At 45.7% G+C, this 16,022-nt stretch overlaps 1 protein-coding gene across 5 annotated transcripts in view; it reads right to left on the bottom strand.

Moving 5' to 3' along the window:
* Window positions 1-16,022, bottom strand: part of SHROOM2 (shroom family member 2) — a 675,938-nt gene that overhangs the window by 410,869 nt on the left and 249,047 nt on the right. The gene's annotated exons all lie outside the window — the stretch shown is intronic.

The raw sequence follows: 16,022 nt of genomic DNA, 5'->3' as shown, positions 1-16,022 counted from the left end.
AGCGCACAGCAACATGCCCACCACAGGCATACGTGCAGTTGGAAGATGGGTATAAAAGGCGTTCTCATGGGAGGATCTGCGACGTCACAAGTCGCGATTACAGTCACTTCCTTATTACTGGATGTTGTGACGTCATTACACTTCCAATAAGAAAATTAATTTCAAGAGTTTATTGTTATGTATGTGTTGATATATACATAGAGCCAACCTAGCTAGGAAGCAGCTTATATTACAGTAGATACTTTCAAAGTTCTATATGATCCAGTAGTATAGTCCTTTTACCCATAGATGTGTGTGGGGGTGTTGTTTGCAGAGCACAGTCTCCCAACAGCATCGTTTCTGCTTCCAATGTTGTCATTTAAGGATTAGGTGTTCTGGCTCACTTGGTTAAGAGGGCAAAGCCGGGGTATTAGAACACGTCCTTCTGGTTACAATTTGGAATTTAGATAATGGACTTTATTTTGTGCCCGTATTTATCTTTATGCAGAAGCGCACACTGATTTGGGAAGCCTCGACTTTCGAGAACAAAGTTAGTGCTCTTGTTAGAAATGTCTATGAACATTTCACATCTGTTAGACTACCTAGAAATACGGTGATGTACACTAAATAACCGAACCCTCTTGGCAATGGATCCTTTAAAAAGAATTTAAATGAAAAAAGTAAAAACGTTGGTAAAAGCGATAACTACAACGTATGTGTACGTTGGCACCATATTATGTGAAAAACAATCCTTTTCTTTCAAATGGCAAATCTGAAAAAATATAAATGGCCGACAGACGAACTAATTATTAAAATACGGGAAACTATAAATGAGCCCAACACATAATTAGGCAGGGTGGTAACCAAGGCAGGAATTACATCGGGTCAACAATAAAGGTAATGAGAGGCTCCCGAAATACTCTGAATGTCAACAGTGAAACCGAAACGACACTCGAAACACTTCCAGTGCTATGCCACTGTCTGGGATACCCGGCTCCCTGCAAGAAAATGACACGGGAGGTCAGCGGGCACCTGAGAAAACCTCTGCTGGAGCCCGTCTGCGGAGGCTGCTCTCGGCCTCTGTGCTAGCATGGCACGGGCAGAGACACCCTCGCCAAAGGGTGTCGCAGGTGGGGATCCCGCGCGGCCTGTGCCTCGCCACGGCCTTACCCAGGTGCAGGGAGCATGCTTACGAATTAATATCTCATGGTAGTGCGGAACGGCGTGGCTACGTCCATAACAGGCCTTTAAAAATAAGGAACTTCGATCTATTTGAAATACAGAGTAAAATACAAAGCAGCAGCCCTGCCCAGGAGGCAAACTAGCAATGTGCAGCAGTTGCAGTGGCACCGGGGCTGTATGTTGTGATGGGCCCTCTGAACTCCAATTATATTTTTTAACAATCCGAGGTGGGATATTGGGTGGGGGAGGAGGGGGGCATTTAATTATTGCTTGCATTAGGTTCCACTCCAACCTTGCCATGCCACCTGCTCGGTCACACGTTGCAAAAGGAGAATGTATGAAAGCACCGCAATGGAGGCCTCAGGCATTCATCCGCACGTGCTGTGTAGTTCAGAGGCATCCTTGACGGACCTCTGCCAAAGAAAGTTTGCGCACGGTGTGGTGAGCCCAGACCACGTGCCTCTAACCCGCACACATAACGCAGGTTGAGCTCATTTGTTTGGTGCGTCGAGCCGACATGAAACTATGTAAACTTGGCGAACAAAGAGACAATTAAGAGGAGACAGAGAGCGGCGCTTTCTCTTCTGACCGAAACCAGTTCCGACTGAGAGGAAAAACAATGACATCCGTAACTGGTTTGCACCGTACCTTGAAACGTTTATTGTCAGTAAGTTTACAGAACTTCTCTCTCTCCTCGGCTGTACTGCTCTGCTTATTTCACATCATGTGACTGAAAGTTTGAGTCGCGCGCGTACTTTATTCAAACTGTGTTCCTCTTTGGATTCACACATGTGAAACCTACGCGTATGCACTGCTATGTGGGAACCGTTTTCACAACCTCACTTCAAGAACTCTTCCTCGTGGTTATTTTTACATCTTAGTCCAACTTCACCTAATGGCGCACTGCCACCACAGCGTGTCTATCGGCAGCAAACTGATTTATTGAATTTATTTTATGTAAGTTTATACCGAGTGGAAATGTTTTTACTGATACTAATAAACAAAGTACAGGACACACCTGGGAGTATTTGACATAAAAGGAGAAGATGATTTATTAGCCACAATGTTTTATAAGGACTAGGTGGTGATGGGTCGCCTTGATACAGCTGAGGTACACGTGCCTCGAGGATGCTTGAGATTAGTGTGGCTATGTATATGTTTTTTTAGGGTTTGAGACTTCTGTGCTAATTCGCGAGAAGTTAGGTGTCTCCTACCAGCAGCTACGAGGGAGGCCTTGTGTCAATAGGTGGAGTCTGAGATCTTTTCTGACCTGCAGGAGACAGCGGCCAAGTCTGACTGAAAAGGTGAGCCTTGTTCTAAAGTTTTGTGGGGCGCGCCGAGAAGGCTTCCCTCATTGCCCCCCTATTTACAAGGGAGCATAGAAAGTGTAAGCTGTTTATTTGCACCTGGTAAATACAAGCTCTGAGGTGTGCTTTATTGACCAGGTGCTCTAAATAGCTCCCATTCGGAGTTTTCCTTTGAAAAATGAGAAACTACAGGCAGAATTGGGGTAGTTCATTAATAATTCTCAATGTATTGGCATTTACTACATGTTTTTCTCTTGGAATTTTTTTAGCAGGGTTAACCTGTCGATAGTTATCAGGGTAAACTGTGAGGGGTACAGCGTTCATTGCAAACCTTAGTATTCTGATCCCTGCCCAAAAATCATGTCATTCTCTTTTTCTGTTGCATTAATGAATATCAAATCTACCTAAGATTTAGTTCCAGATTGTGCAAGCTCAACCAGAGAGATTCTTTTAATTTTTGTTTGACTTTTAGTAGGCGGCCCGCTGTAGGCAACCCTGCTTTTTAGAGTGAGGGGATATACCAAAGAACCCAGTTAATAGAATGCTATTATGTGTTGTACTACCAGGACCAATCAAAAAGTACAACGCAAGAGAAACAGCAAAGAAGCACAGGGTTGAAAGAGAGATCAGAGGCATGGAGAAGAGTTAAAGGCACAGAAACAGAGAATGATACAAAAAGGTGAGACAGAGATGTATAGACCAAGAGTGTCAATAACTTGCATTCCTTGTTCACCTGTCTCCAAGCTCTGCTCACTCTTGCCCCCCCCCCCCCCCGCTCCACAATCTACCTTCCCGCTACAAATGTTTGCTTGGCACTCCATACATTCCCAATTGTCTTCCAGCACCACCAAGAAGACTGAGTAAGCTAGGACTGGTTGTAAAACTTGATGAGAGTGGAGGCATGAGCACAGCACATCATTGTGGGACACCCCATTCTTTTCTCTGTCCTGGGAAATCCACAGCTTCTCAATACACTTCAGCAACTGCTGAAATGCTTTGACAATACACTTGGACATTAATGCTGTTTCAGCAGAGAACCAACATAACCTATTCATTCGAAATGTACACATCCATAGATCCACACAAACACAAAACACTGATATAAATTCTCACTCATATACAATACACATTCTAAATTCATGCACCTACATACACACAAACGGTCTGCAACAAAATGTCTAAGAGCATGACATACATTCAAACATCCACAGACTAACCAAATAAAGATTAGCAGAGTCTCTTTAGACAAAAACACTGATAACGTGTATTGCAACCCACAGAATATGCCCTCACAGTAGTGAGGAAAATTCGAATCAATCTTAAAGAACATGAATAGTGAGCACTTTTCCTTCTGTTGGACTTGTTGTCAATCTTTGAAATAATGGATTCCACAATCATACTTGCTAGACGCGAGGCTTGGTTTGATATTACATCCACAGCCCTCCTGTCAGTGAAATTATTGTTGGGAAGTTGGGCCCAAAACATCAAATCCTGGGAAAATCTATCTAAGGACCTCCCTTTGATGAGCTGCCTCCCACGTGGATTCTCGACCCCAAACCCATTCTTGCATCAAATATATACATATGCTAAACAGCAATCTGTCAAAACAAATAGGATGCAAAACAAGTTAATGACTGCACAGTCAATATGCAACTGTCATTCACTAAGGGCCAGATGTAGGAAGGGAACATTTTGCGACTTGCAAATTGCGAGTCATACCGACTCGCAATTTGCAACTCGCAAAATTTAATGCAGAAAGGTGTCTCAGACACCTTCTGCGACTCGCTATGGGGTCGCAAAGACCCACCTCATGAATATTAATGAGGTGGGTCGCATTTTGCGACCCCATAGCGAGTCCATGCACTCACAGGGATGGTGGCCTGCTGTAGACAGCAGACCTCCATGTCTGTGACTGCTTTTTTAATAAAGCAGTTTTTTTTCTTTTTGCAGTCCGTTTTCCTTAAAGGAAAACGAGTTGCAAAAAGAAAAACTTCCGAAACCATTTGGTTTCGTTTTTTTTCAGAGCAGGCAGTGGTCCATAGGACCACTGCCTGCTCTGAAAAAATATTTTCAGCGACATTCACAAAGGGGAAGGGGTCCCATTGGGACCCCTTCCCATTTGGGAATGTGTTACCACCCACTTCAAGTGGATGGTAACTGCGAGTTGGTTTGCGACCGCTTTCGCGGTCACAAAGCAACTCAGCATCGCGATGAGGTCGCAAATAGGAAGGGAACACCCCTTCCTATTTGCAAGTCGGAATCACATTTTGCGAGTCGGTACCGACTCGCAAAATGTGACTCTGCATCGCAATGGCCGTTTTGCATGTCGCAAACTGCGTTTTTCGCAGTTTGCGACATGCAAAACGGTTGCTACATCTGGCCCTAAGTGGGGTCTAGACACAGTTGGTAGATGGGATCAGAAGGAACTGGCACCTCTAAGTTTTCATTAGCAAATGCACCTTTTGCCCCTGATAGGGCCACATATAAAAGTCTATGATATTTCTGACTTTGAAAGCTTCATGGAAAAAAAGAGAACAGAACACACTGTTTAGCTATTCCTGCCAACTAATCAGGCAGAGAGAACACTGCAACCGAGCTATACATTGTTATAGAGTAAGCAGAATTGGCACTGTAAGATCAGGAAAGAAAGGAAGAGGGGAAGGTTTAGGCCTCTGAACCTTTATGAGGCATATTGTAGTGGAGGCTGATAGCCAGGTGTGATCTCCGGTTACTCCGTTAGGTGTTGTGGGTCTATCAATACTTTAGCCTCTCCTGCTGTGGCAAACGGCCCTTTTTGAAAAAGGACAGGGCAGAGAAGAGAGCATTTCGAAGGAGGTGACACCCACAACCCAAGTTTCAAAGGAACAGGCAGTAAATATCATTTGTGTCTGGGTTTGGACTATAAAGGTGGGACCAGGACTCCCCCGTTTTGTTCAACAGCATTGTTCACCAGGGGATAAGATCACCAAGACCTCCAGCTTTAGGACCCATAACTAGGGAACAAAGTATACTAGTCTTCCTGCAGAGCGCGGGACCATCACACAGGAAGTCAAGATCACCTGCCCTGAGCCTGGGGAACCAGCATTCTGTCTACTGCTAAGACCAGTTGACCCTGTGAGGTGGAGGGGAGCACCTGGAGGGAGCGAGGCCCAGCAGAGATTCTGCCGAGGGAATCCTGGTGAGCAAAGTGTGAGATGCCCAGCCTGGTGGGGACTGACGCATGAATTATGCCAATGACCCCCATGTGCTAGGAGGGGGCTACTGTGAAGTAAGGGCTGTCATCCTCGTATCGAGCCAGAGAACCCCGTATGCCAGGTGTCCCACATGTATAGCTGGCTCTGTGTAAAAAAAGTTGTTACTAACCCCTTTGTGCCAGAAGGTAATACTGGGGGGACAGTCGTTGCTAAAGGATGTTTGACACGCGGGTCGTCCAGAGCCTAGGGGGCGTGATATGTCATTGGGGAAAGACTTCTTCCTGATCCTCAGCACTGGGAGACAGGAGTCCACAGAGATACACCACAGTCCTCCCACACTCTCCAGCTGCCATCCGGGCAGGTAAGACTACTTGAGATTGGCAGGCAGGTAGGGGACTCGCAAGAACTTACAGTGTAGCACTGCTGAGATTGACTCTTAAGGCCAAACTTAGACTTTGCTGCATGGGACTAGTGTGGGCGACATCTGAAGTCAGATCTAATATCTAATGGGGAATAACTAGTCTCACTAGAAAGGGGCAGGGGGCCCAACAATAGCCACAGGAACACACAAGAGAGACTTTGAATATTATTTAGTGTTTTGCCTCTATGCTTTGTATGCTTTTCTTTAAATACTACTTTTTTCAAACAAGCAGGTACTAGACTGGACAATCACTTTATTGCTGTTACGGTTTGTACTTTGAATCTTGTGCCTCTGTATGGACTGCTCAACCTGCACTACCAATGAGAGTCAAGTGCTGAAAGAGGCAATACTTGGCCTAGTTAATAAGGATCCATAGTAGGTCAGGCCCCACGACAGCAGGAGCAAAGGGCCCACACTAGTCCTCATGCAGAGGCCCAGAAGCCCCTGCCTGTCCTATGGCCCTCTGAAAGGGGTTTTGACACTGTATTAAACATACATTACGAATTTGAGTTACACAAGTCACATGACTAAACACAGTCTGTTCTACCTGAACTTATATGAGGAATTACTTGGTCACAATTTGTAAATTATTTTTTTTGCCTTGAAAAAGACCTGGTTGTCAAGGGACGGAAGGGGGGGGGTGCTTTGTGTTCATGACCAATTAAACACATTCTACTTGCAAACTGTGGAGGACTGCCTGTGTTCCTTTTAGCAGAGAAGGACTGACTGTTACTGCGCAGCACCCTTGCCAGAGCTGGCTTTTTTTTTTAAACACATTTTTATTGATTTCGGTATGAGTCATACAGTAGCTTTCACAATATATTTCAGAATAACATTTTTCATAGTACATAATACATAGCATTATTATCTCGGTGACACAGTATTATATTGTATAGTTCAGCTATATAATCCTGTATCCAAATTCTACGCCAATGTTCATTCTTGAAAAACATATGGATAAATAGTACATATTTGGTATATTGTAGTTCACCAGGTGAGATTGTGTTCTGTTTAATACTTTTTAACACATAACAATGAACACTCCTCCCCTCTCTCCGTTTTCCAACTTTACATCTCGCTCTCATAGGGGAAACTTAGCAGTGGCGTGTCATAATTTAGCCGTTTGCCGTCAACGCATGGTCACTGTTCAATTCTATTTTGGAAGAGATCCTATCAAATATCTGTGCCTAACAGCACTACTTCAATGTCATATTTCTGCTATTAGCAAGTCATCAGCAGCGGCAGCTAGGCCTTGTCGAACATAGTAGTTCAGCACAGGCAACTCTACACTTGCAACTGGACCCCCTCCGCCTCACATGTTGATTTAAAAATGTCCAACATCTCATCACAGTTTATAGCCATAGGTAACCTTCTCAGTTCTCTACTCTCCTCCCTTCTGAGGGCGGCACTCTCAGCCATGCCCCATTCCAACACTTCCATACCCCATTGCGCCACATAGGGGGCCTGTGTGGCCTTCCAGCGCCTGGTCAGTAGGTGTTTTGCCAATAAGAGTGCCAAGTCTGCTAACCGAGAGGGCACTCTCCTTTTTCTTGTGAGGGGAAACAACCGAAGCAGGCACATCTCTGCTGTTCTCCAAACATTGCTTCCTGTTACATTCTCCAGGATGGTACCCACCCCATTCCAGTACTGGGAGATATTAGGACAGCTCCAGAGCATGTGTAGTAGTTCTGCCTCTTCTACCCCGCATCTGGGACATTTTGATGGTAATGCGGGGTATAGTATATGTAGCTTACGTGGTGTGAGATACGCTCTATGTAGTATAGCATATTGTATAAACTTAAATCTTGTGTTTTAGGATAACTGACTAGGGTATTCTAGCATTGAAGACCACTCTTTGTCCGATAACTCTTTACCCACGTCCATCTCCCACTTAATTTTTCTAGACCTGTCAAGGGTTGCAGTAAGTGTATTCTAAGTCCCCGGTAAAGCCATTTTATTAAGTGTTTCCCATGTCCTATGGTATACATAGTATGTATAAGGTCATGCGTGGGGGGGGGTTCTATGCCATCGGGGGCCCAATGGTTCTTTACGTAATGTAGTATATTTCATGCAGTAGGAATAATGAGGTTGGCAGGTTGTGTTCATGTATGAAATCCATATGTGTAAGTAAGTGATGGTCTTTGAATAGCGTCCCAATTGTGTCCACTCCTTCCTGTGCCCATCTTTGTATTCTGCTTTGGGTTAATGTTCCAGCATTTACAGGTAGTCCCAACAGTGGGTTATTAGGGGGGTAGGGAACCGCGCCAGCTGTATATTTAAGCACAAGTTTCCAGTATTGCAAAGCCACTTGTAGTAAAAGTGACATTCTCTCAGGGGAACGGGACCCAGGACATATCAGGGAGTGGAGACAGCCCCTATCTAACACTGCATGGGTGAACTCTATTTCCTGCAAGTTTTGTCCGGCCAGCCAGTATGCGAGCCATTGCAGTTGGTTTGTCACACATTAGGCTTTAAAGTTAGGTGCAGTCATGCCCCCCGGTCTACCGGCACTTACAGCTTTGGCAAGCCAATTCGGCACCTTCCCCTCCGCCAAATAAGTTCGAGCAACATAGAATGTAGTGCTTTAAAGTAGATCTCAGGAACTTTCACAGGTAGATTCATAAAGAAGTACAGGATACGTGGTAGCATCACCATCTTGGCCAGCGCTAGTCGGCCCGCGATGGATATTGGTAATGTTATCCAGAACTGAATCTGTGGCTTGAGGGAGGTCATCGCTCTCCGTAAGTTGCCCTCTAACAGGTCTAGTGGGGTTCGATAAATCTGTATACCTAGGTATCGAAAAGTGTCTGCAGCTACTAGCAGTCGCCTATCACCAAAGTCCACTGTGTCTCCTATATCAGAATCACAGAAGTAGAATGCTATGGACTTGTCATAATTTATGACCAGCCCTGACAGTGGTGCAAAATCGTGAAATATCTGCAAAGCAGTACCCAGGCTGTGGCCAAGGTTTCTCACATATAAGATAATGTTGTCGGCATATAGTGATATAGAGTGCATTGTTCTCCCTACATCAATTCCCCAGGACTCGCCATCTCGTCGCAATCGGTGTGCCAAAGGTTCCACCGCTAAGACAAACAGCAGGGGAGACAATGGGCATCCTTGTCTAGTACCCCTATGAATATGATAGGAGTTTGAAATATTCTGCCCTGTGCGCTCTCTTGCCGTAGGAGCAGCATAAAGCAGTCGGACCCAGCGTATATATTCATGGGGAAGCCCAAATCGATTCAACACCTCAAACATATAGTCCCAGTTGAAGTTGTCAAATGCTTGACGGAGATCCAAGGAGAGACAGCCCGCTTGAGGGTATCTCTCTCTGGCAGAGTCTATCACATGATGTAACCGGCGTATATTTAAGGAGGTATTACGAGATGGTATGAATCTGCATTGGTCTGTATCGATCAAGTTGCCTATAAAGCTAAGGAGTCTTTGCGCTAATATTTTTGCTAGTATTTTATATTCTGTGTTCAGTAAAGATAAGGGTCTATAGGACGATATATCTGTTGCAGTCTTTCCAGGTTTTAACAGTGAGGTCACTATTGCTTTTTGTAGAATCTGGGAGGTATCCTACCGTCAATGAGGCATGGTATAATTTTTCCAGTTGAGGGGCTAGTTTTGAGCTATACAAAGAATAGAATTCAGACGGTAGTCCATCCGACCATAGTGATTTATTACACGCCATATCTTTAATGGCCTTATGTATCTCCCCCTGTGTTATCTGCGCTCCCAGGATTTGCTTGGCTGCGTCATTAAGTGTCGGTAGCTCAATGTCAGATATGAAGGAGCTAAGGTGTACTTAATCTAGTATTGGTGGTGCGGAATATAGGGTTATGTAGTAGTCTCGAAATGCCATTTTGATCTCTAATTGAGTAGTTATATTAGTTTGCTGTGGTGCATTAATGTGTAAAATGGGAGTGGGGAATGGCTCTTCTTTTATAAGGCGCGCCAAGAGAGCAACCGCTCCATCCCCCTCACTGTGTGTACGTTCCTTGTATTTTGCATAGTCTACTTTTCGTAGTCGTTCGAGTAACTCTGCGTGTTCGGCCCTGGCTTCTTGTAACTGCTGAGCTTGGGGGGGTTGCAACACTGCCTCTTTCTCTAGGGGCCCCAGTCTGTCTTCTACCTGTTTTAGCTCCCCTGGTATTACCATCTGCGCTCCTGTCATTGCTCCTATCATTGCTCCTCTTATCACCACTTTGAACGCCTCCCATTCCACCAATGGAGAGGACACAGTACCAGTGTTGTCGGTGAAGAAATTAGTTATTACCCAGACCATTTCCTCTTTCAACACTGTATCCTCTAGTAGTGATGGTTGTAGACGCCATGTTGGGATCGGTGTCGATATCCTCCCCCACATCATAGTCAATTCTAATGGGTTATGATCCGATAGTGTTTTCCCTAAGTATGTAGCATGGGTCATCTGCACCTGCAGTGTAGTGGTGCATAAAACACTATCAAGTCTCATGTGTACTCTGTGTGGGTGGGAATAAAAGGAATACTCTCTCATCCCTACATTCCTGGCCCGCCATATATCTGTAAGTGCCCAGCCTTGCAACCAATTTCGCAGTGCTTCGGCTTGTCTTTGTGCATTAGCGCCTGATGGAGGGGGGATGGAGCAGTCTAGGGTGGTGTCTAGCACTGCATTAAACTCCCCACCTGATATCCAGGGGATGTGCACCCACTGTGTGAGTACCATCGATAGGCGTTCTAGCCATTATTTGGGGCATATATACTACCCAGCACTACAGGTTTCCCATCCAAGTTACTTCTGGTCGGAGTGTACCTGCCTTCTTCATCTATCTTTGTATCCAGTACTTCAAAGGAGACCCCAGCCCGTAACCACAGAGCCGCTCCACAAGCAAATGCAGAGTATGATGTGTGTAGCAGTTGCCCCGCCATTTTTTGCGGAGTTTCGCCGCCTCATGAGTGGTGAGATGTGTTTCCTGTAATTAAGCTATGTGTGTTTTACGGTGATTCAATTGGTCCAGTATTCTATGCCGTTTGTGGATAGATCCCATTCCACGTACATTCCAAGTAATAATATTGTAATCACGTATCGACAACATTATGGAGCATTAACAGATTAATCCCTCTTCCAGTCCATGCCAGGCTGCTGCCCCCCAGATGTATTATGTATGATGTGTTTGTTGATGTCAAAACTTTGAAATAATAAACAGTTCCTCCAACTAAACCCAATACTAGGCAAACCCAAAACAGACTCTGCCAAACTTTTACACAATAAAAACCTAATCAGCTTATAACCATTATTATGCAAACGATCAGATAAGCCTGCACAATGGGGGTTGTACAAGATGTGGGTTTAGTAGTTCTCGTCTATGGTTAATGGATTTTCCTGTGTGAGACAGGGATCACAGAGATCGATCGGCCGGGCCCGCCACTTAGAAGAGAGATATGTGATCCCCACAGGAGATGGGGACACATCCACTACCAAGGAGGAGGATTTTTAATCTGTGTACTTTCGAGTTCGATCCTCGCTGGAAGTCCCTTCATCTTGTGGCAGTCAGCGTTCTGGCGAGGGTATGATTTGTCTATGTTAGAACTGATCATTCTAAGTTGCTACCCGGTCTGTGCAGGCATTTTGCGATTGTTCACACGTCTTGTACTGCAGCACTTGGAGAGGACCTTTAGGGGCTCAATTCCGCTCAGGCTATTCACTAGAGTTCCTGCGCTGTCTGTGGGGTAATGGAGAGGAATAATGCCAGGCTTCCCTCTGAGTCGGACGCGACGGTGCTATCCACCGAGGAGGCAACGCCAGGAGGAGAGGAATCTGCTGTTTGTATGGAGTATGCTGACTGAACTGCATCATTCTGACCCTTCAGTGCCTGCGACAACTTTGGGCCCATTTTTTTTTCGTGTTGAATGTTGTCGATTTCGCTTGTCTTTGGGGGGATGGTGGATCTGTCGGGATGGTAGGGCATCACTTTGGCTCCCGGGCCCTAGATGTGGGAAGTCATGTCTAGCCAGTTGCGTACTAAATCAGGTGTTTCAAAGAAATGTGCTTTTTGATTATGTGTGATTCGTAATCGGGCTGGAAATAGTAGGGCATATGGTAGTCCCTCCGCCCGGAGCCAATTTTTTACGGATTGGAAAGAAGCTCTACGTCTTTGGACTGCCAGTGTGTAGTCTGGGTACAGGGAGACTCGAGTATTATCTACGATGATGGGGTTCATTTCTCTCGCCACTTGTAACAGGGTATCACGATCTCTGTAGTTCAGTACCCGGGCAATCAAGGGGTGCGGTCGTGCCCCTGGGGGGGCCTCCTACCAGGTATTCGATGCGCTCTCTCTATTGTGAAGTGGGCTGATAATCCGTCCATTGCTATCGTTTTCAGCCAGTCTTCCACATATTGTGTGGGGTCCCGACCTTTCCCCTCCGGGAGGCCGACAATGCGGACATTATTGCATCGTTATCTCCGTTCTGCGTCTTCTACTCTTTTCTGCAAGGCTTCTACTTGTTGTTGCAAGTGTTCAATAGCATTTTTATTTTCCTTGTGGGCAGGGAGGATATTAGCGACGTTTGTTTCTGTCTGTTTTATTCTGTCCGTGAATTGTTTTTAATCATCTTTCAGGATACTCAGTTCCATTGTGATAGAGCCCGGTCTTTGTTCTTTCGCCAGCCATGATTCACTGATTTCTTGTAAAATGACATCAGGTTTATCCATTGGGCCTTCTGTTGCTGTAGCTGGCACTGGGCTCCCGGAGGCCGGCGTCTCCACACCCTCAAGATGTTTACGTAGTGCGGCCAATCTAGTAGGTCGGCACCTCAGATCCCACAGTCAAGTCAATGAGGGGCCTTCTCCGAATGAGGTTTCTATCCTCACAGCCTCAGCTATATACTTGCATCCTCGGTAGGAAATCTCTTGGTAGAAGGTAGTCGTTGGCAGTGTTTCAGTCACTGCCTGGTTCCAGTCTCATAGCCCTCTCATGTTGTTGGTCGCGCTGTGGTGTGTGATGCGAGACTTTTGCCACTCATAGAATTAGAGATAGATCTCTGTGTTTGTTCTCCTGTTATACTCTTCAGCAGTTGAGGACGCCAGTGTTTTTTGATCCTCGCATGCTATCTCTATTCTATGCTTCGTTCTGCACAGCACATCACAAGAGGAGGTGGGAGGGGAGGATCCCGGTATCTGGAGTCGATGGAGGCTGCAGCCCAGGTTCCCGCTCCAGCACCAATCACGGCTGTATCGCCGTCACATCCCTCACTCACCGGAGCACGTCGCCGGTTCAATGCCCATCCCATCCAGTCTCGTCTCTCCTCTCGCTAGGCCAAGCTCCGCACCAGTCCCAGTTGTGCCCGCACCAGGTTCTGCGCTTCGTCCCACACAGCGCCTCACAGGAGAAGGGGGGAGTTCAGGCACCCGGAAACGACAGTGGTAACCGTGCCGTTGCCCAGACCGCTGCGTCCAGCACCGATCCCTACTGTGCCACCTTCACGCCCGCACTCACCGCAACACGCCTCCGGCCCGACAGCCGCCTCGTCCAATCTCGTCTCTCCACTCGTTAGGCTCAGTGGCGCCAGCACAGTATTGACCGGGACCCTGTCGCTGTTTCAGTGGGCGCTTGGCTATCACTCAAGGGCAAATATCGGTCCCTCATCCATGGATGGCCCCGATTTAGCACTGATTTATTGAGTTTGGTGGGCCCGGACTGGGAGCTCCGCAATCAGACGACCGCCATCTTGGGTGGTTAGCCACGCCCCCATCTTGCCAGAGCTGGATATCTTCTTAAATAACAGATGCTCTTCTCAGGACATAAATATCAACCAATAAAACTAACACATCATCTATAGGTTGCGGAAGTTGGGCACAAGTAAGTGATCTGAACTTCATAACAATAATATGCCAATTCTCCTCTGATATGCTGTCAACTCACATTAGGAATTGGCAATTTCCACTAACTTGCAGAGATTTTGTTTTAACAAGCTGTTCCATCTAAGTGACTGAAGCCATTTTCTCAGACATGGTCCCTGTAGATGCGATTGGGCTCAGTTCGAATTTATTACTGCACTACCGGACCTCAGCATACTGAAGATGATGCTGCACTTGAAGCAGTGGCACGCAATACTTTAAGGCCTGCGCAATCCAGAAATTATGTGCACCTGTAATAGCATGTCATCAAATAACCTCAAAATCCACCCAAAGACTATCTACATGCAATTCTCACGAGGATACTCAGACATTACAAGGCCATCATGTCGTCAGTGGTACCAGAAGGCCAAGGACAGACGTCACTGCATGCCCTTTTATCTAATACTGATTAACACCCATCAGGAGAACTGGTCATGGACGTTTCACTGTTTTCCGCCTTGAGCCAATATTACACTTTACTAAAATAGTCATTAGGTGCAACCCACTGTACAAACAGCATGCAAATACCATCTGATTTCCATCTCGCGGGCGTGCAAGCTTAAGAACAAACATCAGCACATTGGTGGGAATTTGGTTTAAAGGCTCGACTTATACTGGTTTCTACCCTGAGCCATGTGTGTCTGCTGGGCCCAATTTTTCATTCTTTTAATTTGTTTTCATGTGAGTAAAATGTTGCCCGCTAGTTATTCGTTGTTCATCATTTCTTTGAACAGTCACGGTTAAGACAAAAAAATAGGGTTTTGGAGATACCTACTCAAGTGTGCTTTTTCTTGTCCAACTTGTAGAAAAAGTTGGAGCACGCATTCAAATGTGTATTTGCATTGGATACCTAGTGGCTCTGCGTTGCTTATTTGCATATATCAAATCTGAGAAATCTCAGCTGTACATATAACACGGTTACATGCAAAACACTACATTTATAGTTCGCCTGTTGATTCTCTAACTCGAGGCTATATGTGCGACGTAAAAGAGTTTAAATACCTATATTCCAAGAGCAGTGCTTGTTCTCGAGAAACCGTGTTAAGAGAATAACTATAAAAGGATTCTCTTTGCTTAGGGCAAAGTAAATCACAACTACAGAGACCTTTGTTGCGAACCCCAGTGAGGCTAGGTTGTTAAAGATAAATGTTCCTACTAAGTCACAACTTGTCTCCACCAGCACTGCTTCTCCAGGACAGTCCTCTCAAGTGCTGCCCTTTCCCCTTTTCATTCTGTTGGTTGAACTCTCGTTCCCCAGCATGTCTCTCCTAAGCCCAGTGTGCCTGCCACACTCTACTCTCTGTGTTACTCCGTACACAAACCCGAATCTTCTGCTTTTCTTTTAGCCCCTGGTTGCTCGATCTTCCATGGCCCCTTCCCATATTCACCTGTTGCTCTCTCCTCTTCCATAATCGCGCCTTCACCTTCTTTGTTGTATTCAGTCTCCCTTTCTTTTTCTTACTACGCAGTCAGTCCTTGTTTACTGTCCCTAGTCACGCTCTTCAGTCACACTTTCTGTTAACCATTTGCAGGGTGTTGCTTTCCTGCTGGTGCCACCATCTCACCTGCTTTGTGATCACCACAGCCACTAGCAGTGAGGTCCAATGTGCACTACTTGGCACCTCCTGCATGGGGCCCCATGAACCCCACGCTGCCTCATTCTCACTGTCCACCTTCAGTGACATCAGTGGGAAGTAATGAGTCCTGGCAAAGATACCTTGCAGACTGATAAACATGGTCTTAAATCTAAGTAAAGACCACTGCTTGCAGGTACATAACACCTACTGAGTGAAATATTCTTTCACCCCAATCTCACCAATTTCTGGTATCGGTTTGAAGTATTGCGGGTGGTAATTTGATGAATTTTTACACACTTTAGAGACACATTTGCATTCTTACACAGGTAACCCAACATCAGTGTCTTTGCTGCTTTGCGGCCATCAAAAATGTGTCCTTCAAAACCAAACCATCTTCCCTCCTGGCTCCTTCTGCTTGACAGAAGAAGTTGCAATTTCAAAGTCTTGATACAGCTGCGTTACATCGCCTGGTATCAC

This window comes from Pleurodeles waltl, chromosome 8 (genome assembly GCF_031143425.1).
Source record: "Pleurodeles waltl isolate 20211129_DDA chromosome 8, aPleWal1.hap1.20221129, whole genome shotgun sequence".
Taxonomy (NCBI): Eukaryota; Metazoa; Chordata; class Amphibia; order Caudata; family Salamandridae; genus Pleurodeles; species Pleurodeles waltl.
Note: the sequence above shows the minus strand (reverse complement) of the source record. Positions and strands in the feature narration are given on the sequence as shown.